This window comes from Rhyacophila brunnea, unplaced genomic scaffold (assembly GCF_057557595.1).
Source record: "Rhyacophila brunnea isolate RB1 unplaced genomic scaffold, BYU_Rbru_1.0 scaffold_1, whole genome shotgun sequence".
NCBI lineage: Eukaryota > Metazoa > Arthropoda > Insecta > Trichoptera > Rhyacophilidae > Rhyacophila > Rhyacophila brunnea.
In genome coordinates, this window is record NW_028232751.1 from 12,384,005 (window position 1) to 12,408,929 (window position 24,925).

Below are 24,925 nucleotides of genomic sequence, written 5' to 3' on the forward strand. Positions count from 1 at the left end.
ATTCAAATCGCTAGTCTGCATCGAAGTTGAGATGCTAGCTACAAATTAAATTCACCATTCACCACTATAGAAAGACAAAGGTGTATGATATTATATAATATAGAATCAAGCCTTGATTAATCAAACTTGTATAACATAGTAAACCATCCTTATTGATTAGTTCATGAAATATTACACCATTTTTTTAGGTTGGTTATTAGTATTAGCATTATCTGTAAACAAAAGTTAGGAACATGATAATAAACGAATGATTGAAAATGTAGGAATTCTTGGCGATAACTTACCTTTATTAAGTTTTTCCCTCACTTCCCGAATAAGGGATGCCCTTCTTGAAAGAATATTGTTTGAGACTGGCAAAGGGTGGAGGCAGGCTGTTAAAATCCGACATAAATAGTGGACACTAAGCTTTGCCAGCCATACGAAAGAATTTGTTTCCATTAATTGTCAGATAGTGGTAGTTAGTTTTGAAAAAAATAATTAAACTCTGCGTAACCAAGCCAAATAATATTTGATTGTAGTTTAATTTTTAAACCTTCAACAGACTACAATATTCGACGAGGCGGGTGATAGCCAATAATGCAGTCCAAGTGTCACTTCAGCATTCCTAATCTATTTTAAAAAAATACTCCCTCGCATTCGGACTAAAACTCCGTATATTGGACTTCCGCACTTTTGCAAGTCTTTTTGCTATAGCTCAAAGCAAAAATGACTTAAAATGGACATCCACTCTTTCAGGTCTAAAGTATAAATTGGTCTACCGTCGTTTAAGAAGTATGTATTTCGAAAACTATGTGACATTGGACTCCCAAAATTTCAGCATTAAAAGAACGTGAATACACTGCAATTGTATTGCAGTGCAATTTACCTAAAAACGATAAAAAAATTATTTCCGCACTTTCATTTTTCAGGTTTTCATTTTAGACAAAGCCTAATTCTGAAAAATGTTTTTTTTTTTAATTTTTATAGGTATCGCTTAAACTTTATAGTGGTTTTGTAAGCGGACATCAAAATCTATTCATAGCTAGCTCAATTGATACTAATGTAGTAAAGGATAACCCGGTCAATGATGAGAATATCGTAATAGATCTTTGGGTTTCCCCCGTGTGTACTTCCTTCTTTCCTCGACGTTTCGGGCTCATTGCAGAAGCCATTATCATGCATTATCTACAACGAGCCCTAAACGCCGGGGAAAGAAGGAAGAAGTACACACGGTGGAAACCCAAAAATCTATTACGATAAAAAAACAACCATGAAAGTCTCAAATATTAATGATGAGAATAATTTACAGTTTATCAATTATTAGAACCTTCTTAACTGTATCCATTTCTCGAATAACAATTAATTATAATTATTTACACTATTTCCAAAATACTTTTAAATTATGTCTATATATTAAACCCAAAAGCATTTTATTTATACAAGTTTAAAGCCAAAACCCTTATGTATAGAATTTTTTATTAGCTAGGATCATTATTTTCCTCAATCCATGGTTCAAAGCCATTCACAGCGTGCGGGTGACTTAGTTTAGTCAGACATAGGTATTTACTTATAAATATTATCAATTCAAAATAACAATATAGTATACACAAGGAATTGTAAATATAATGTAATTACTATTTATTTACAATATAATATATTAGTGTTTTAATTTCGGTTAACCTACAATATTCATGTCGAACAATCATACGTTATTGTACCTACTTATGATGATGAAATTATATTTTTTAATCAATATAGAATACACACAAGGTTTTTTATTATAGAAATAACATTATTTTGAAAAATCTCAGAAACATACACGTTGGAATAAATCGTAGCAGACAAAGGGTTACGGCAAGAAATCTGCAATTCGGTCGGGAAATCCCTTTTGTTTTTTTTCAAATGCTATTTTATCGCGGTGAACTCCCGTACGCGCGTTTTATAATTAGAATAACATACTATCGTCGTCAATTTTCTACAAACACGTATCTCAGTTTTGAGTTATTTGATGCAGTGAATTCAGAACTTGAATACGTACATATTCCACGAACACGTACCTATCTCAAAACATACTTTATTTATAAACTAATAGATTGAAGCAATGGCAAAAAACTCGTATCACAATACAAGACTTTTATAAATATTATAAACTCGTATCCTGAGTTAGGTGTTTGTAACTATACAGAATACTGAACTCCGACAGATGATTATACAGAAGCACTTTCTCGTCAAGATACGTGTTTACTGCAGTAATATTGTGGAATGACTCACAGTAAATTTGCAAAGCATTCTCGTATCTCCGACAATATGACTGATCGGTCGAAAGTATAGTGCGATAGATTGAAGAAACATAACATTTTTTTTCAGGAAAATATCTGTAACTATTCTAAATGGATATTTCATAGAAGAAAATTTATTTCTGAATTAAAAACTGAGTGAATAAAGTTTTTATTTGCCTCTCCTGAAAAGTTGTGTTTTTTTAAATACGTGTTTGTAGAAAATTAACGACAATATAGATATTAGATCTATTAGGTAGGTACATGATTATTATTCTAACTCGAAATATGACGCCGTATCAAGGCGCTGAAACATCCTCGCCGAACTTCAAAACCAATGGCAATGATAATGAATGAATAATGATACTTTGAGCAATAATGAAAAAAAAAATGAGGTGAGTAATTATATTCATTAATTAAATTAAATACGTATTGTTATTTATTTCAAACAATATCTCAAACACACTTATTCACCAGACTGTCAATGAAACACACGATCCCTCCACTTAAGAAGTATCTACCTAGCAGTGGCGAAGGTCAGAGGTAGGCTGTTAAGATCCGCCATAAATGGTGCAGACTAAACTTTGTCAGTCATACGTATTTGTTTTCATTGATTAAAATAAGACTAAAATTTACAGATAGTGTTGGTTAAGTTGTTTTTAAAGTTCAGTTATAGGTGCCCTGCGAAAACCAAGCCATAATAGAGAATAGTCAAAAAATACTCGTATATCTATAAAATATTTAAAATCATGCAATTAAAATCATAAATAACTTTTAATATTAATGATAGAATAATATTTTTTCTATTATAGGTTGGTTTAGGCGGAGCTTAATAAATTTAAAAAATTAATCAACAATATCTGTAATATGTTTTCTTAATCCAACGAAAACAAATAAGTATGAATGAAAAAATGTGCATAATTTTTTCGTATCACCCAAAGTATACTAAAGCTTTTATTTTGTTAACTGTCAATGCATGGTAAAACTGCATTGTATTGTTGTTTTTTAAAAAAAATTGTAGTACTTATTCCACTTTAATAAATAAATTTGGACCGGTTTCGTCCGCCTCAGAGGGACATTTTGAAACTCAGTGGAATAAGTACTTACTACAAAAAAATGTTGTATTTTATTAAATCAAACAACTATACTAAAGCTATTATGATTTGGTTTGGGTAGGGTTTAATTGTTTTTAAAAACAACCAACACCATCTGTAAATTGTAGACTTAATTCAATAAAAAAAAACGTCTACGCCTGATCTCTGACACAAGTGAAAACAATGACTTTGAAGAAGAAGAAAAAGTACCGAAGAGAAGGAAAAAGGTACACTTGAAATGGACAAAAGAAGAAATTCAAATTGTGAAAAAATATTTTAAAGAAAAAAAATCCAGGAAAAGCAAAATGCTTAGAAGTTTTGAAGAAAGAACCTACACTACATAAACGCTCCTGGGAGCAGTTAAATACTTATGTCAATAACATTTACAAAAACAAATTAAAATAAAGCTTGATTATAATAATATTTTATGTTCTATGACAATGTAGTAAGTAGGTAATTGCTGTTTTTTTACCATTATAATAAGTATTATATTCTTAACGGCTATCTAAAAAATAATGTTGATTAAAACAAATAAGTTAGTACCTATAAACAAAATTTATCAGTTTTCATCTTGGCAAGTCTAGTTACATGCGATAATTTTTCAACAACATTTCCTTTTTAAGTCCAGTTACAATTATAAATTATAAATTTGTGTATCATACATACAGAGTCTTGGATTCTTAATTATTGGTCTTATCTATTGTCTTCAATAAAAATATGTTAATAAGTGTTTACCTGCTTAATTATTGTAGTTATAAGCATAAACATGTTGTATACAACCACTTAATAATAATATGTTTTATGATGAAGAATAAAATGCTAATAAATAAAGTTATACAAATTTTGTGTCGATTGATTCATTGGTTTTATTTTAATTTTATGGTTCCTTGAAATGTCCGAGCTGTCATAAAAGCGGACCATTTTTGATAAATGGGTCATAAAACTCATTAAACATAAACAATTATTAGGTGTTATACCTACTGCCGACCTTTTTGTAGACAAGAAATGCTTTGTAAGCACAATTTAATGTTTTGGCTATTTTTTACTCCTACCCACTTTCACTTAGTTCTATTAATATGTGCACAAAAATTATTGTTTAACAAACCTCTTAGACATTAAAAAAATATTATTACTTAACTATTAATAATACAACTGAGTGTATTTCTTAATAAACAGCATATTATTTATATAGGTACCTAGTACTTAACATTATTGCTCCAGTCCGGAACACATTGGCTGCACAGAATGGAGATTATCCACAAACATTTAACGAATAATGAATATTACTACTTGTTAGCCAATCTTGGTCTTTACGTTGGATTAACACACATTTAAAAAACAAAATGTATTTTTTGTCCAGTCACGGAATTGAACCCATTTTTTACATACAACCACTCTACCAAGTCAGCTACCATGGGTGTATTATAGTGGCGAGGGGTAGAGGTAGGCTTTAAGAGTTGACATAAATAGTGCACAGTAAACTTTGTCAGTCAAACGTATTTGTTTTAATTATTTAACTAAGAATACAAATTGCAGATGGTGCTGGTCAGATTTTAAAATTCAATTAAACCCTGCCAAAACCAAACCATAATAGTTTAAGTATGCTATGGGCTATCCGACAAAAATACTGCAGTTTTTCAGTCATACATGTTTGTTTACGTTGAATACAGAATCGGTACATATCGCCTGCTTAGAACCAATCTATTCTAGCTCACATGTTTAAGTTTCTGTGTCAATGTAGGTAGATCACAGATTCATTACAATAATGTAATATTAAAGGTTAGTTGTTAGGTTAATTAAGGTTAACCTAACAAATAATCCAGTTTATCGGCTATTTTCAAAATGCGTTTTCCGCTGTATTCCGTATAACCGAACAGTACCATTGGAGTTGTTCTGTAATACGTAATAATTTGTATGGAATGTATTGAATATTAAAAACCACAGAAAAGATAATAAAAAGTAACAAACACTATCTACACTTTGTAGTCTTAGTTCAATGAAAACAAATACGTATGACTAACAAAGTTTAATGTGCACTATTTATGGCTGATCTTAACAGCCTATCTCCACCCTTCGCTACTAGTGTCAACCCACATCACGCTCCCCTATTTATATTTAAGTAGTACTTAGATACAATTATTTTTACAAAATTATTATCAAGTGATCGGGATATTTTTACAGCTCTTAAAGGGCCGTCCATCCTATGATATCACATGATTGGGGCTATTTTTTAGCCCCCTTCCCCCATTGTCACAACCTTTTACCACACTGTCCATATGACGAGTATTTTTTACTATTATCTATTATGTTTTGGTTTAGGCAGGGTTTATTTGATTTTTAAAAATTAACCAAAAGGTAGGTACCATCTGTAATTATTTGTATTCTTGGTTCAATGAAAACAAATAAAAATGACTGACAAAGTGTGCATTATTTTTTCAAATCTTTAAAGCCTACCTCCAATTATGGTTTGGTATATGCATGGTTTAATTGAATTTTAAAAACTTACCATCACTATGTGCAATTTGTATTATTTGTTCAATTAATACAAATAAGCATGACTGACAAAGTTTATTGTGTAATATTTATGTCTAAACTTAACAGCCCACCTCCACCTTACATCAGTCTACCCTATTCATATTTAGAACAATTAGTTTAACAGATTTAAGTGTACTATATTTATGGCGGATTTAACAGCCTATCTCGACCCATCGCTACCGGTGTGCACTATTTATGGTGGATTTTAACAGCCTACCTCAAACCTTCGCTACACTATAACTAACAATTATTAGTTTAGGAAAAGTTAATATGCGCTATTTCTGGTGAATTTTACAGCCTACATTCACCCTTCGCTATTGGTGTCAACCTACATCAGTCTACCCTATTTATAAGGTATTTATATTTATAGGGTATATTTCAGAACAATTAGTTTAACAGAAGTTAGTGTGCACTATTTATGGCGGATTTTAATAGCCAATTTTCACAATTCGCTACTGCTGTCAACTCATATCAGTCTACCCTATTCATATTTAGAACAATTACTTAAACAATATTTAATTGTGCTCTTTATGGCGGATAATAACAGCCTACCTCCACCCTTCCCGACTGGTGTCGACCTACATCAGTCTACCCTATAAATATTTAGAATAATTAGTTTAACAGAATTTAGTGTGCACTATTTATGGCTGATTTTAACAGCCTACCACCACACATCAATACTGGTGTGCAATATTTACGGTGGATTTCAACAGCCTACCTCCACCCTTCCCGACTGGTGTCCACCAACATCAGTCTACCCTATTTATATTTAGAACAATTAGTTTAACAAAATTTATTGTGCACTATTTCTGGTGGATTTTAACAGCCTACCTCTACGCTTCGCTTCTGGTGTCAACTCATATCAGTCTACCCTATTCATATTTAGAACAATAACTTTAACAATATTTAATGTGTGCTATTTATGGCGGATAATAACAGCCTATCTCCACCCTTTGCGACTGGTGTCGACCAACATCAGTCTACCCTATTCATATTTAGAACAATTAGTTTAACAGAATTTAATGTGTACTATTTCTGGTGGATTTTAACAGCTTACCTCCACCTTTCGCTACTGGTGTCAACCTACATCAGTCTAGGCTATTTATATTCAGAACAATTAGTTTCACAAAAGTTAGTGTGCACTATTTATGACGGAATTAACAGCCTACTTCCACCCTTCGCTTCTGGTGTCAACTCATATCAGTCTACCCTATTCATATTTGGAAGAATTAGTTTAACAAAATTTAGTGTGTACTATTCAGGGTGGATTTAACGGCCTACCTCCACCCTCTGCTACTGGTGTCAACCCACATTCATATACCTTATTTATATTTAGAACAATTAGTTTAACAGAATTTAGTGTGCACTATTTATGGCAGATTTTAACAGCCTACCACCACACATCGCTACTGGTGTGCATTTTTTACGGAGGATTTTAACAGCCTACCTCCACCCTTTGCTACTCGTGTCCACCAACATCAGTCTACCCTATTTATATTTAGAACGATTAGTTTAACAAAATTTAATGTGCACTATTTCTGGTGGATTTTAACAACCTACCTTCACCTTTCGCTATTGGTGTCAACCCACATCAGTCTACACTATTTATAGGGTATTTATATTTATAGGGTATATTTCAGAACAATTAGTTTAACAGAAGTTAGTATGCACTATTTATGGCGGATTTTCACAGCCTACCTTCACCCTTCGCTACTGCTGTCAACTCATATTAGTCTACCCTATTCATATTTAGAACAATTACTTTAACAATATTTAATTGTGCTGTTTATGGAGGATAATAACAGCCTACCTCCACCCTTTGTGACTGGTGTCGACCTACATCAGTCTATCCTATTCATATTTAGAACAATTAGTTTAACATAATTTAGTGTGCACTATTTATGGCTGATTTTAACAGCCCACCACCACCCTTCACTTCTAGTGTCAACTCATATCAGTCTACTCTATTCATATTTAGAACAATTGCTTTAACAATATTTAATGTGTGCTATTTATGGCGGATAATAACAGCCTACCTCCACCCTTCGCGATTGGTGTCGACCTACATCAGTCTACCCTATTCATATTTAGAACAATTAGTTTAACAGATTTTAGTGTACTATATTTATGGCGGATTTTAACAGCCTATCTCGACCCATCGCCACCGGTGTGCACTATTTATGGTGGATTTTAACAGCCTACCTCAAACCTTCGCTACATTATAACTAACAATTATTAGTTTAGGAAAAGTTAATATGCGCTATTTATGGCGGATATTAACAGCCTTTCTCCACCCTTTGCTACTGTTGTCCACCCATATCAATCTACCCTATTTACATTTAAAACAATTTATTACCTATTTATATTTAGAAAAATTATTAGTTAAAAAAAGATTGTGTGCACTATTTATTTATGGCGGATTTTGACAGCCTACCTCCACCCATCGCTATTGGTGTGCACTGTTTATGGTGGATTTTGACAGCCTACTTTCACCCTTCGCTACTGCTGTCAACTCATATCAGTCTACCCTTTTCATATTTAGAACAATTACTTTAACAATATTTAATTGTGCTGTTTATGGAGGATAATAACAGCCTACCTCCACCCTTTGTGACAGGTGTCGACCTACATCAGTCTACCCTATTCATATTTAGAACAATTAGTTTAACAGAATTTAGTGTGCACCATTCATGGCTGATTTTAACAGCCCACCTCCACTCTTCGCTTCTAGTGTCAACTCATATCAGTCTACTCTATTCATATTTAGAACAATTACTTCAACAATATTTGATGTTTGCTATTTATGGTGGATAATAACAGCCTACCTCCACCCTTCGCAACTGATGTCGACCTACATCAGTCTACCCTATTCATATTTAGAACAATTAGTTTAACAGACTTTAGTGTACACTATTCATGGCGGATTTTAACAGCCTACCTCGACCCATCGCTACCAGTGTGCACTATTTATGGTGGATTTTAACAGCCTACCTGAAACCATCGCTACACCATAACTAACAATTATTAGTTTAGGAAAAGTTAATATGCGCTATTTATGGCGGATATTAACAGCCTTTCTCCGCCCTTCGCTACTGTTGTCCACCCATATCAATCTACCCTATTTACATTCAAAACAGTTTGTTACCTATTTATATTTAGAAAAATTATTAGTTAAAAAAAAATTGTGTGCACTATTTATGGCGGATTTTGACAGCCTACCTCCACCCATCGCTATTGGTGTGCACTCTTTATGGTGGATTTTAACAGCCTACCTCGACCCATCGCTACCGGTGTGCAATATTTACGGTGGATTTTAACAGCCTACCTCCACCCTTAGCTACTGTTGTCAATCCACATCAGTCTACCGTATTTGTATTAAGAACAATTTATTATTAGTTAACAAAATTGAGTGTGCACTATTTGTGGCTAATTTTAACAGCCTACTTCCACCATTCTCTACTGGTGTCAACCTACATCAGTCTACTTTATTTATATTTAGAACAATTATTAGTTAATATAATATGTCTTATTTATGTCGGATTTTTACAGCCTACCTCCGCTCTTCGCTACTGGTGTCAACCCACATCAGCCTTTCCCATTTATTCTTAGAACAATTACCAAGTCAAATTATCAAGTAAACTGTAAGGGGCCGTTCATATACGACGTCACATGATTTTAGCTATTTTAGCACCCCACCCCCCCCTCCCCCCCGCCTATCGTCACAACCTTTACCACTCTGTTTTTATTATGTCCTCCCCCGCCACATTCGTCAGAAATCATCACATTATAATAAATTAGACCCCTTCTAGAGCGTGACATAATATATGGATGACCCCTGATAGAATAAATCTCAGCGAAGATTCTCTTGAAAATTGCAATCGCAAATATCTATTTATTAGTTGCGCGGTTGTATTGATTTCATTAGAGTGCAAATCATAAAAATGTTCTTGAACGAATCTTTTAGGAGTAAACAAATGCGTCACATGCATTCAAACCAATGCCGAACAAGAAGCCCTCTGATTGGTTCATTCAAATTGGATCAACAGAAGCTAAAAGAGTAAAATGTATATGGGAGGGGAAAATGGGCGGGGCTTCTATTAATAGATCGAGACTTTTGTTGCTCCAAATGGATCAATTTCGTATGTCATCTTTGGCAATGGAGCAACAAATCAGGGTAGATCAACAATTACAAAATGTTCAACAAATACCTGGTGTGCCGTCGCGTAAGATCAACTTAGAACGAGAAGAGATATCTATATATATATATATATATATATATAACATCTATCATTCAAAATATATAAACAGTATACACAGGCTTTGTGGATTTAAAGAAACACACTTTATATAAAAGTGCTTCTATCTCTGAGTGAAGTTGGTGTGGAATGGCTGCTTTGCGTATAACTACGCTCAATTAGTGTTGAGCTAGTTATTAAATTTGGTGTTTCGTAATAATTTGTTAACGTTATACAAAGTGTTTCGATTTAGTGCATCTTATATTTATTAATAATTATTTCATAGTTTATAACCAAACGGGATAGTTTAATATTGTAATAGTGTAATTTCTTATTATTATGGATTAAGGCAACAATTTAATAACGTAATTTGTGTTTAGTTATAAGGACCTATATAGACCTCTGGTAAAACTAAGTGGTCTTGCAACAACTTATGTACCAACCGTTCAGACACTTAAACCATATTGGCAGCAAAAGCATAGTATTATGTCGCTCAAGCGGACCCCTTCTCGTGGGGAATCGCTAGCGGACATTTCAGGCCCTGCGAACACTGCTTCTGGAATCAGAATACGCGTTTGCGAGCGGTCAAAAAAGGAACGCTTACCAAAGACCACTAAATCACAAAAAAATAAGGCCTCTACCGCTGAAGATGGAGAAAGAGAGCCAAAGCAATAAAGAACGTAACAAAGAAGCCACCAGCCTGCACCCCAGGGTAAATTTGATGTCGAAAGTGACTCACAACCGAGCCTGACAATAATGTCATCTACGATGACATTCAAACGCGCTTATAGGAAGTGCACTCCTCCCTTAGGGGCAAACAGGCTGATTCTAAAGAAATTCTATATAATGCCCTACTAAGCCTTTCCGAGGTCGTTGGAAGGCAGAATTTATGCATGGCCAAGCTGGAAATTAAAGTAGCGCAGAAATGCGAGATTAAAGGCCTGCAGTTGCAACTTTGTGACACAATCAAATATCGAAAATCAAAACCTGGCCATTGCTGATTTAAGTGAGTAAACGAAAACTCTCCACTCGCCACTTTATAAATCCATAATTATTAGCCTACCATCACTGCTCCCCCTATTACTACCACCTGGGCTACTGCATTTAGAAGACGGCAGCGCCCGGCAGCAGCGCCATTCACGGCACCTGCCATACCGGACCAGCATTTCCTTCGCAGTTGCCGCTAGCACCAAGGCTTGGAGTCCTCTTCTTTCCTATGTGAGAAAGAGAAAAGCACTTGGAAATGACAAAAGAATCTCCCTCAAGAGCCTCAAGAAGTCCCCTTAATCCCAGGGATATTGGGGTACAAATAACGGCAATAAGAAACGTCAAAAACAGAGGTGTTATTGTACACCCCCGCTCTGAGGACGGGGCCAAGCGTATCGTCACCGCTCTGGGGACCTCGGAGACTGCCCTGAGAGTTGGACTTGCGAGAAAAAAGCAGCCTCGCGTTATCATTTTTAATATGCCGGCTTCAACTACACAACCCCAGCTTCGGGAGGTGATTTACAACTCTACGAGAGAGTAGATGGGCCTACCTGAAGAGGCCGTACGCCTCAGCCACAAGACGGGTCCCAGGACAGATGCCATTATGTCACTTATGTACCTGTTGCGGTATGGTCTGCTCTCATTGCGGATGACAGGCTGTACATGGGGTGGGACTCTTTTCCACTCCAGAACCATCTGGGGGTAACCAAATGTAATAAATGCCACTCATATGGGCACATGGCCAAAAAATGCTCGGCAAAAGACGCCACATGTTCCCACTGTGCCGAACCAGGCCACGACCGTGCGGACTGCCTCGTGAAGGACGCCTCTCCAAAATGCGTTGCCTGCCACTGCCACAAGCGGCCATATGACCACCCGACCCGTTGTGCAACATGTCCGGCTCGCCTGTATGTGGAACAGAGGGAGCTATCAATGACGGACTACTCAAATGAAATCCCTCACCCATCCACAGTGTGACTAGCTCATAACAAACATGCAACAACCCCCGCACCTCGGTCATGCCAGATTTATTATCAAAATGTAAGAGGCTTAAAGACGATAGTAAATATATTTACTCATTGTAGACAATCGGCACCAATTTGGCGCCGCTGTTACAGGGTGCAGGACATGGTCAAAAGACAAAAGTAAATATATTTACTCATTGTAGACAATCGGCACCAATTTGGCGCCGCTGTTACAGGATGCAGGACATGGTCAAAGTCAAACATTTTTAATCATAATTTGATTTTTTTAAAAGTTACAATTACTTGATTATAGACTTAGCTGTCATTTTATGGTGTTAGTTAGTTATATAGAGTCTGATATATTTTTTAAGAAGTATTTGATTCATAAAATCTATTTTTATTTAAATTTGTCAAAATAATGATCAATTTGGTAGGTATGAGGCATTTGAGTGAGTAAAAAACAAATAATGACCCTCCATTTTCTAAATATCTTAAAAAGTACTATATTTTGCTCCAGTTATAGTATGTCTTTATTTTATCATTTACTTGTGTCATAGTCTTTTTACCTTTGTCATTTCGTATAAAAAATGGCTAAAAAACACAAAAACATTGACATGTTTTCTTGATTCCACTGATACACAAAATTAACTTAAAATATAAGTAAACAATAGAAGAATTCAATACTTTATACATATACAATATTTAAAGGATTTATTTGAATTAAATGAATAATAAATAAGTTATATTAATTTTAGTAATCATTGTGCCTTTTCACCCTGTCACCAATGGGTTAAAGAAGGTATTTTTTGTGCACGTCCATCGATAATTTCTCTTAGCGAGACATGGCTCGACAATACCATATCGGCCAACGAGCTGTTTGGCAGTGAATTTTCTGTGCATAGAACAGACCGTCGAAATGGTAGACGAGGTGGGGGTTTTTGTTAGCAATTAGAGATGGGGTAGCACTATCCACAAAAACTTTATATCCACTAGGATCAAATTAGAGTGAACCTGATTTCGATTTTAATTTGTTGAAGGTAAATTTTAACTTTGGTTTACTGTACTAGGCCGCTGTATACTTTCCTCCCGGCAGCTCAGCAACTACATATAGTGATTTTTTTTCAAATTATAGAAAATTTGGTATTGCCCAACAAAAAACTAATTATTTTGGGAGATTTTAATTTGTATTCTGCTGGTATGATTGAATCTGAGTATACCAGCTTCAATAATTTATTTAACCTAAAACAACATTCTTCTGTAAAAAATAGTTTCGGCCGTACGCTAGATTTGGTGCTATCTAACGTTGGTTGCACGGTGGTCAGTGCATGTGACGAGCCTCTCGTTCCTGAGGATGCCTATCATCCTTCTACTTGCACAATTGTATCTTTAAGCATATATCGCACAGAAATGATACGTCGATTCCTCCACTGAATAGGTATAATCAGTGGCGGCTCGTGGATAAGATATCTGGGGGTGCTGCGGTTGATTAAAAATAAAAAAAATGTTTATTTGGATTATATTTTACTATTCACATCAAAATTAAATATAAATTATTAATCATATTAATAAGTAATTGAAATAAAGAACTTTGCATAAATTGCTTGCAGAAATAAATTTTAACAATGTTAATAAATCATTAAAGCTATATTTCTTTCCTCTGCTGTTGCGCGCATGCTCACGTACGAACGCAGGAAGCGCGATACACTGTCAGGCCTGCAGTACCGATCAAGCTCCCAGCAACCCTCCTGTGCCAATTCGAGCATATTCGCTTGAAAACGGTACTGCAGTACCTCGGTGTATGATTATTATTTGATATATCGGTGTGCGGGCGAGCTTAATTCACGCTTAAATAATATTGATATTTTCATATAATATACATACATTTATGTATATTATAATATTCCATTTCTCTCAATTTGCTTGGGGGTGCTGCAGTTCCGCAGTGCATATGGATGAGCCGCTACTGGGTATAATAATCCACAATGGAATTTTTCAAATGGAAATTTTTTAGCATACTACAGATTGGACCTCTTTATATCGACCGTGTTTAGGAAAAAGGGCATAACCCTCACAGAACAAATTTTACAGGAGGGGCAAAAAACGTTTTTTTAATGATTTTGGTTCAATATTAAAAACAAAATATGCACATACATTGGGTGTATGATGATTGATGATTTTGTGTAATATCTTTTCGATCTAACAATAATTAAAGAAGTTATTACAGAAAAATCATTAAAATTGAGGGTTAATGCTTTTTTCCTGAAATTAAAACTTAATTAAAGCTCAATTTAAACATGAATTTAGATAATAATTTTTCATTTGCCGCTTACTTTTTACAGAACGTGTATATAGTTGTATACATTGTTAATATCTAATAAAAGCACTTTTCGAAAAATCGAGCGTTACGCCTTTTTTCCTAAACACAGTTGATATGAACAAATTGATGTAAACACGGCATTAGATATTTTCTATAATTAATTTTATAATAGTCTGGACTCCTGTTCCCTCGCCGGCTAGTTCATCTACCGAAGTACTCAAAACTAAAACTAATAATACTAAAAACTAACAATACTAAAAACGCGAACTTATTCGCCTTTCTTTGAAGACAGAATGCCAGCCTCAGGTGTTTGTTTTGAATAATTTAAAATTCGAAAGAATACTGGTCCAATAATGAGACATTTAGCATATGATTGGTAAGTGTTTATGATAAACTTGCAATGTATTTAAAAAAAAAAATGTTTATTTTTGCTAACAAATTTGCGGCCTCTCACTTGCTGCCATACAAAATCCGTATATACTGGCAAATATTAATTTTTATGTTCCCACCAATATCACTCGTAACTCTGCGGTCTTCATGATACCCCGTCGCAGGACGATTGTGATGTTTCATGATGCTGTGTATCGTGCGATTAACTTATAGCACCGTAAAGGTTGATTTATTTTTTATTATCTTTATCATGTTTGTGGACGTGTTAAATAGGTTAAATTTATAATTGTATTTGTCATTTTACTTTAATATCTACATAAGCACATACTTTCTTGTTATATTGGTTGTTATTTGTAATTAAGTCATTTTTAAAATTTGTATTTATTATGTATTATGGCGCATTGGCCAATCGCTGTAAAGCCATAATACTCTTTTCTAAATAAATAAATAAATAATGAACTCCATAAATTCCCAATGCGTTAGTTACCCAGTACCGTTGTTTTCCAATTGACAATTTATACGCCTATTGAATGTATTATTAGTGATTAGGTATCTAATTATCTCTCAGGTAGGGATTTTTTACAAACACTTCAACTATTCATAATTTTGTTTGTTATATTTTATTTTTGTACTTGACCCTTGACTTAATAGGTAGGTTATAATTAAATAAAAATTTAAATTTACCTACTTAATTGTATTAATTTATTATATATGTTAGAATTAATTGTATTCATTGCCAGTACGTATTTACTATTGGTGAGAGCGCATATTGCTTAGAGATGCTGCCGAAAGGCGAAACCTGGTTCCAAAAACGACTCAAATGGAATACTATCCATTAAAATTTAAATTCAAGTTTTATCAAGTGCCATCGGTTGATAGTATTAATTATAAACATTTAAATTAGCAACACGCACGTGAGCATGCAACAACCCAAGTACGAATCGCCCTATCCGGAGTATTACTGTACTCACAAATCTCATTCTTAATTTTTTTAACCGAGCTAAAAATATGGTTATCAAGACAATGTTAAATTTTCAATTAATATTTTATGCTGCATTATGTAAATTGCAATATATATGTATTGTTGTGAATTTTGTATGTGCGCAAGCGAAAATAATATACCACTGATGTAAAGAATCAACTTTTTGTCATTATAGCACAGCACCTTTAGGTGTTTTATATTATGAGTTCAATTATTTATTACTGTATACATGAGTACATACATGATTATATGTATTTTATTGTAAAATTTACACACACCAGATTCAACAAGCTAGTTTTGTTATGTATTTATAATATGACACAGTAACACAGTATAACCCCATTAATTTGAACATCACTTTTAGAAATTCTATATAACTTTTTTTCCAATTCTGCGCATATCGAGGGTATACTGACAGAAAGCATTAACTAATTAAAACAAGTTCTGAGATAATCGCAAAAAGGACTTTCATTTTTTTATAAAGAGCAACCTTTATGGCAAACACAGTATACGACATGTTACAAGTCCTGTATTTTGTATACGCAGAACGCATTAGGTCATCATCATGCTTTCTATCAGAATTAAAAAATAACAATCTGATTTAATAATGTTTCTATTTTCTCACCATTATATCCTATGCCTTTGTGCGTTTTACCAGGACGTAGAGCGTAAAATTGTATACATTTTGGCATTTAAAACAGAAAAACAGCAAAAACTGAAATAATGCGTTCTGTCAGTATACTCTCGATATATTCTATACACAAGATTGCTATCGGCGGCTATTAAAGGTAGTTTTTCATATTTTTTACAATAAGTTTGTTGTAATTGTTACAATAAGTTTGTTGTAATTGTTACAATAAGTGCTATGTTTTAACAGTACCTCTCTAGGCCGTGCTAACTTTTAAAGCGAGATAGACAGTTTCGACTGTTTAGATGGCTAACTTATTGTAAGAATTATAATACCTCAATTCAAACATATGATGAACTACCCTCGATAACCGCCAATAGAAGTCTTGTGTATGGAATATATGCGTTGATCCTTGTATTAATATGAAAAGTTTGTTACAATTATATCTTCAAAATGAATCATGCTCAACAAAAAAAAATTATTCATACATGTCAAGATAAATAGATTTTTTTTAAATCTAAAAATGTAAATAATTTGATGACCATAGTGAAATGAAGTTTAAGTTGAGAAAATACCCATAATTTTGGAATATACTATGGATGCAGTGTGAAATAAAGAGACTATCATTTTTGTTAGAGGTTTATCTCATATGCTTTTTTACTATGAAATTCAGATTCAGAAGTATTTTTTAAATTCCAATATTTTCATTCGTTTTACCCACCTCTTATTTTCTATACATTTGCATAAAAGTTAGACGATCATATTTTCAACATTGTAGGGTACATGGCTACACTGCAATTATTATTAGTGGGCATTTTATAGTATGTATGTATACCAGGGGTTGTAAAATTGTTTATAGGGGAGTGGGTAGCCTATATTTAACAATTATTATTATTTTTCATTTCTCAGTCGATCAATAATATTAATAGATACTTAAATCTGATGTTTTTTCTTTGGTTAAAGGAAACATAAAAAGGGAAGTTGTAATTCATTTTCTATTACCATAATTTAATAATGTTCTGTTACTGAAAAAAAGCGTGCAAAATTATTTCAATAATTCACTTACCAATTAATCTGAGCTTACCGAATAACGTCTGAATGAAAAAAAAATACTTTAAAGAATACCAAGATTTATCAGGATACACTGCTGTACTCCAATATACATACACAATAACAATTATTATGAATGGTGCAATATTTAATATACGATTTTATGCGGCGAAATCAAAAACTGGAATCAAGTTAGGCTGAGGTACTGTAGTTTACTGGTTTAGATACAACGCCAACGCGGACAAAAATTTATTCCAGGGAATTTTGAGGATGTATCTAGACAGCCAACCACATCTCGAAAGTTTTAACTCTCCGTGACATCCGGTTTAGCGTCTATACCTCCTATACTAGTGCCGAAGGGTGGAATTAGGCTGTGGAGATTCGACACAAATAGTGCATACTTAGCTTTGTCAGTCACACTTTTGTTTTCATTGATTTAAGAATACAAATTGAAGATGACTTTTTAAAATTCAATTAATCCCTGTCTAACCAAACCATAATAGATAAAAAATATTCTTCTAACTAAAATATCTGAAATCATGTTTGATTTAATGTCATATTTTAGATATGTTATAGACTTCTGTCTATCTGAACATTTTTTATCTAATATCTATTATGGTTTGCTTTAGACGGCGTTTAATTGCATTTTAAAAATAAACATACATAGTGACATACAACAAAATCAAATTCTTCACTATCAGAAATGCTTTATTTATTTTTGTCAGGGATACAGTGCCAGTGAAATGATTTACGGCATATTTCACAATCCCTTGCTTCTCGTTTTATGTGTACGTAACATAACATTTGAACAAACTCCTTCAACGACAATAACTCATGATTATTCAATACTATTTGTCTTGGTATTACGATCTCCTGTAGTATTGTTATTTGTCTTTTAGTGATCGGTGGTGCAATGTTTAATGCAAATTTTTCTTGTTTTCTGATGTAGTTGTTTTGGCAATGCGTTTCACTCATCGTATTTTAATTTGAGGTAAGGAATCAAGTTCTTCAAATGAAACTGGGCAATCTGGTGCAATCAGCACTCGGCAGTTGTTTATTAGAAATCATTTTTGTTTTTGCGCTTGGCTGTATACTTTGTTTTAAAAATGACAGTAAGCTCAGATTAATTTGTTTATAATCCTTATCTTCATTAGGAGAATATCTAGGCAGATTTTTGAATATCCTGGTTTTGTTTAAGGGATATATTATTATATGGCTGTAAATCCACTATGTTCTGTCTGTTCTTTATTCCATTAACTGCTTCAACAATTTGTCATTTGTCAACAATACAAATATCAAACAATAATACTTTGAACAATAAAATTCGAATTCTAAGATATCAAAGATTTTAACTTTCAAAATATCCTCAACTCTGGGTCAAAAAATGTGTCATTATTAGGCTTTTTTCTCAAAAATTTTGCAATTATTAGATTATTTTTGACAACTTTTCAAAATTTATCCATATGGAATTTTTCACTTTTGACACAATATGTTACACATTTTTACTATAGATCCACCAGTATAAGTTGTCCGCTGGGTGAGGGTGTCACATGCTAACATTTTTTGTCAATAGCTTTTATACTGTGGTGAGCTTAGTTATAAATTTGAACACCAGACGATTTATGATGGTGTACCTATAAGCATTCCTCATTTTGATGACTTGCTTGGCTATTGTCTGTCATTAAATTCCTCATATCATGTTATTAATTTTAGCTTGTCTTGAATCGTTAATTGAGAAATCAGTGTTTTGATTGTAAAGAAATATCACTGTTATAATATCCATGATTTTTCAGTGTATTTTATGGAAATTTCGGGATACATATTGAAGGTAAGGGGTTGCCAATATCATTTTGACACTAATTATATTCATCCGACAACAAATTTTCAACAACAGTAGGTATTAACAGTTACGCATGGGGTCACTAGTCATTGCGTCATCACACATTGGATTTACTGGCACATGTCCGATGTTTGCAGTCGAGCATTTATCCCCCCCGCTAACAAACTGAACTGATTGGGAACTGAATGTTGAGATTCGGAAAAAAGCTAAAGTTATACAGTACTCTCTCAGTAATCCGCCACCCCAAAAACCAGACAAGTGTCCAATTAGTGAAAGCGGCGGATTATAGTGCATACATACAACATGTGGTAAAAATTAAAACAGGTAGGTACCTATTTCAAAAAAATAGTTTTTTTGAGAAATTTGTATTAGCAAATTACGGTTTTATTGATAATCAAAATCAAGTATTTACTAAATTATACATATTTATAAACAAAGTTTATCAACTAAATATTAAACAGTAAATCACTTGACACAACCAGTTGTTCAGTGAGGCAAATATTCTTGCATGGCTTAGGATTCCTGGCTTTCCCTATCACCAAAAACTTCAGTTTGTGTGTCCCGGTTGCATTGGAGCACGGCATAATTGTGATGCGGTCTTTGGGCACTTTCCTCCCTGGCACAATACTTTCTTTGCGATGAACGTACATTTTACAAAGGAGAAGTTTCCAAAATAAGCCCGTCTCTGCGTTGTATACTTGTCCGTGACGGACTATTGAATTTGACAATCGAATACCGGCGAATTATAGAGCTTGATTTTGTGCTTTCAACTAGTAAAAATAACGGCGGATTATAGTAGTTGTTGGATAATCGATCGGCGGATTACTGAGAGTGTACTTTACTATAAATTTTTGTGGGTACATAATAGTCGGATTTAAATAACTGTAAGCCAGAAAGTATTATGGCATTACGGCTATTGGCCAATGCGCCATAATACACAAATATATTAAAATTGGTTTTTTGTCTTTTAAGTGTGTATTTTTTTTTGTTTTTCTTAAAAACAATTTTTATTAGTATTTTTTTTTTCGATTCTTGATTATTTTGCGTTGATTCTTGACTGTGTAATTTAACCATTTCACAAGTTTTCTTTGTAAAAATGTGCATTTGTCATATTTATTGACCTGTGTTTATATTATGTCCAAACTGTTGAAATAATACTGTGTATTGGGGAGGAATGGCCAAGAAATCGCGCCCGTACTCGTAATTTGGCAATATCTTATTTATTCACTTTAATAGAAAACTGAAAAGCAGCAATCTGTTCAGTACCTACCTATATTCCTTTTAAATCAAATTTATATAATATGCTGTGGGAATATGTTCCATATGGACAAAAAACTAGAGTGGTGTTTTTCAATTGATCTGCCATCGTGCACCGGTGTGTCTGAGTGTCCTCATAATGTTTTGCGAAAGTTTTTTAAGTTTTATCTATAAACAGCATAATAACATTAAACCTTCTGTGAACTCACACCCATGACTAGAAATGATTGAAATAAGTGCCAATATGTTCATTGTTATGTTGATGTATCTGCTTTTTATAAACAAATCATAAATCATATCACAATAATTTTACATTCAGCCTCAATTCACTTTTTGTTCGGCATACATGAAATATGTGGTCAGATTTACTTGCATGGGTATTCTTTGTGCGAGTCACACTTTATAAATTTAATAGCGTCATGCCTAATTATTATGTCGGTGCTTGGTTTGCCATGGAAGTCTGGCAGAGGGTCAAATGTGGTCATATAAACTTTTAATTGTATGTAATAAGTAATTATCATTTGTTTAATATGCACCTGTCCATGTATAATGCGAATGTATGCAGTTATGTTTAATTTTTATTATACTTAATATTTTCTTAGCATAGTTTTTTTGTGACATTCTGCAAATTGCTTGCAACTATTTTTTAAGTGTAACAAATCGATTGCAACAACAAACAAATTGGCGACCCCTGATCTATTTATTGCATAAAACTATGACAATAATAATATTTTCGAAAATGGAACATTTTTACACACAAATTTACAAAAATATCTGCATCAGTCTGTTCAAAATTTGATTCTTTCAATGTCAACTAAATTTCACAATGCATTTTTTGCATGATCTTTGAGTGATATTTATATTCTTGTTAGCTTGTTGATACATTATTTTACATTTGGCTCTTTAAAAATATTTACCCTTACACAATAAATAAATTATTAATTTTATTTTAATTTGCAATGGATAATAAAAACGATTTTTGTAGTTGCTCTGCAATCCATGTGATGGTGCAACCAGTGAAGAAAGAAGATAATTGGAGATGGGTAAAGGATCACCACAAATAGAAAAATATGTTTGTACAAAGTACTGTTTTCTATTATTGAACAATTTTTGTAGGACGTATTTTGTGTATTTACTTGTAAGATTATAAATTATTGAAATACATATAGAGAAGGTATTGGACATTATTCCGTTAATAAAATTATTAATTTTAAATGTGTGTAGATATTTATTTTGTTTACCATCCTTTTGAATCCTAATTAGTACTCATATTTATTATAACGGCACTAGGAGATCAGATGTTTTATATCAACATTATGCTTATTCCAGACCAAGATATATCTATCCATAAAAACACATCCATTTTGTGTTGTTTCACGAACATTTATTTGAAATTAACACATCCACAAACATTATAGATAATATACTCAAAGCTACCGCATTGTCATTATTACGTTATTTGTCAATACATTTGCATATCCGTTCCGCGGTGGAATACTAAACAGTTTTATACAATATTCAATTGTTTATAGTCAGATCTATCTTGGTCTGGACTAGGTATTAGAAATTCAAAAACCCAACACAACTTGAGAAGGGGTGTCATTGAAAGAAAAAGTATTGATGCTTGGTACTTATCCGTATTGTACCGAACAATGTCCATAGTATGTAAGTACTTCATATTGGAAAAAAAGTAATGATATTTTCAAGTATCAACAAAAGTATCGATACATGTTATCTATATAGTTAATTATAAATTATTAGCAAGTTCAGTAAGTTACATCATAAAAAATATTGGAGAAATCCACGACGTCGGTTAGTAATTGAAGTAATAGGTATCTCCTTTGATTAATAAAAACAAAAACCGATTGCCAAAGTAGCTTGATTTCGAAGAACACTGATGAGTGGGTGTTTGAAAAGGCCAATAGTTAAAATTTGTCGCAATTAGTATGTCACTGCGTAGCATATTGGTAAATGCGACGGACGGGGCGTAAACCCGGGAGATGCAGGGTTCGAGTCCCGGCCGGGGTGGCTTTCTTTTTTCAACAAAGATTTTTTCTATTGGTTATAATATATTCTCTCAGAAAGTGTTTTTCAAAATTATGTATGTTCAATAATCAGAATGGTACATTCTTAAATCTTGTGAATTATTCGTTGAATAAAAGAAATAGTTAATTATATTCAAATAATGTAATAATAACTATAACAGCTAAATTCAAAACTCCATTCTATTTTTAGTTTGTTTCTTCGATCTTTATGTATTAATGCTCCATAATAGTTATGCCACTTATTTTTAATTGACGTATTTATTACGATATAGGAATAAAAACATTTTGAAGAAACGTACTGCTCTTTTAAGGTGATTCATAATGTTTTAATGGATGTAAAATGCATTTCTATCATAACATCCGGGAAGTTAATGCATTTGTCATTAATAAAATGTTTATTTATTATCTCCTTTTAAAATAATAACAATTGAAATTTGAAAATATGCCTGGGTACTAACCAAAATTAGATCCAGATCAAATGACGAAACACTTGATGCTTTGGTATTACTTTGGGCATATTCAGAATAATGTGTTAATGACTTAAATCTTGTTGTATAGTATTTATTGTCAACAAAATAGGTTCACAACTGTTTTACTTTCACATTATTATTTATATTCCAATATTATTTACTCCATTAAACCAATGTCTTAAATAGTATAAATAATTATACTAGATTTATTTTTGACCGATTTTTTCAACGTTATTTGTATATATAAAAATTAAATATTGACTATTGAAAAAAATGCCAATCCCGGGATCCCTGGATCGTCAAATTGTAATCCTGAAATCCTGGGATCAAGATTTTGGCTTGGGATTGGATTCCCTAATCACGACGCCTTACGTTTGATGTGAAGCATCAGCAGCTGTTTTTATGCCTGGGAATGTCTCGGGAGCAGATGCCCAAGACTGAGGTTGCCATCCACTCAAATGTGTTTTGACTGAATTTACCGAGACATGATTTAATCAAAGTGCCCATGCGAGAGAAGAGCACGGAGAAATAACAAAAATAAATGGTTTTGATTAATTTACATACGGCCATACAAAACTATGTGAAGAGATCTTCACGTCCGCAATAATACATTGCAAATTTTTAAAAAGTCTAGTCGGCCTTTGTGGTACCAGGTTAGACGGCCTGATAGGCCCAACAGCTGGTTGGACCAAATTGAGCATCTCTTCTCTTTCGGAGCACATTCTCAGACATTCCCAGAGGATGTGGTTTGTATCCTGTAGTTCTCCGCCACATGGACATGTTGGTCGGGTGACAAGCCCAAGCTCAATGATAGTGGCGAATCCACCGTGCCCAGTTAAGAATTGACTAGTGTGATAGTCAGGAGTCAAACAGATAATATGTGTGTTTGCTCATAGTGGAGGCATCCCGCTTTCGCTGCCAGGTAATAGCTACTTTTTGACACCGTTGGCGTAACCTGAGATTAATTAATACGTAAAAGGTTGCGTTAGTTTTTTTTATTTGTTTTAGAAATTTAAATGGCCGCATAATATATCAGATATCTATCTGTCTTTTATGTTTCATATAATATATCTACTTGTCTTTCAAATTTCAATGGCTCATGTTACCCTTTCCCTTCAGTATCTTTATTTGATTTATTTGAAATGTTGTACTGAACATTGACATAGCGTGGAATTGCTTTTGTTTTTATAGTTTTTGACTGCACACTTGTAACTTGGTTTTGGGAAAAGTTTATTGGTAATGTTTTGTGAATAAAATTATTCACTGTTCGTATTAGGGATTGCAATACCGAATGAAAATTTCAATACCGGCTTTTCGGTATTTCTTGTTGAATACCGTATTAATACCGGTATTTCTTAAACATAAAAAAAAACAGAAATAGGTGCTTATCAATAAATATAGCTATTAAAATCTTTTTAAAATATAATTTTATAGCAAAAATCTACATAGGTACCTACATTTATTATGTTGACATTTAAAAATATTTATTGATCATAATAATTGTAGAACTAGTGATTTTTTACAAATAATTTGAAAATACTGATAATTTCAACTAAGGCCCTCAAAAGTTCATCAAGTGCAAATAAGTCCGGCTGCAGGCTTGTTTCTTAAATTCAACGCTTGTACAGTCATTAATAATTATAGAATAATTGAACATTTTTGTCACGGATGTTTTCTATTTTGAAATAGTATTATGATAATTCATCGCGACAATTACTTATATAAATACGAGGGTGGGTCAATAAGTCCTTAGAAAAGCCGACAGGTGGCGCGACTAGTACTGTAAGCGGTTTGTTTTCATGCAGCGGCACTACCGATTCAGTATGCTGCGAAGTTTCAATCAGATTGGTCGGGTTGTTGTGTGTTTCTCGTACA

At 33.3% G+C, this 24,925-nt stretch overlaps 1 protein-coding gene across 1 annotated transcript in view; it reads left to right on the top strand.

The window, feature by feature from the left end:
* The window catches only part of LOC147079477 (uncharacterized), a 63,890-nt gene extending 42,133 nt beyond the window's left edge, over positions 1–21,757 (top strand). The window contains exon 19 of the mRNA XM_085941383.1: positions 21,521–21,757. The gene's annotated coding sequence lies outside the window, so the exon portion shown is untranslated. The remainder of the gene's footprint in view (positions 1–21,520) is intronic.
* Positions 21,758–24,925: the final 3,168 nt, after the last annotated feature.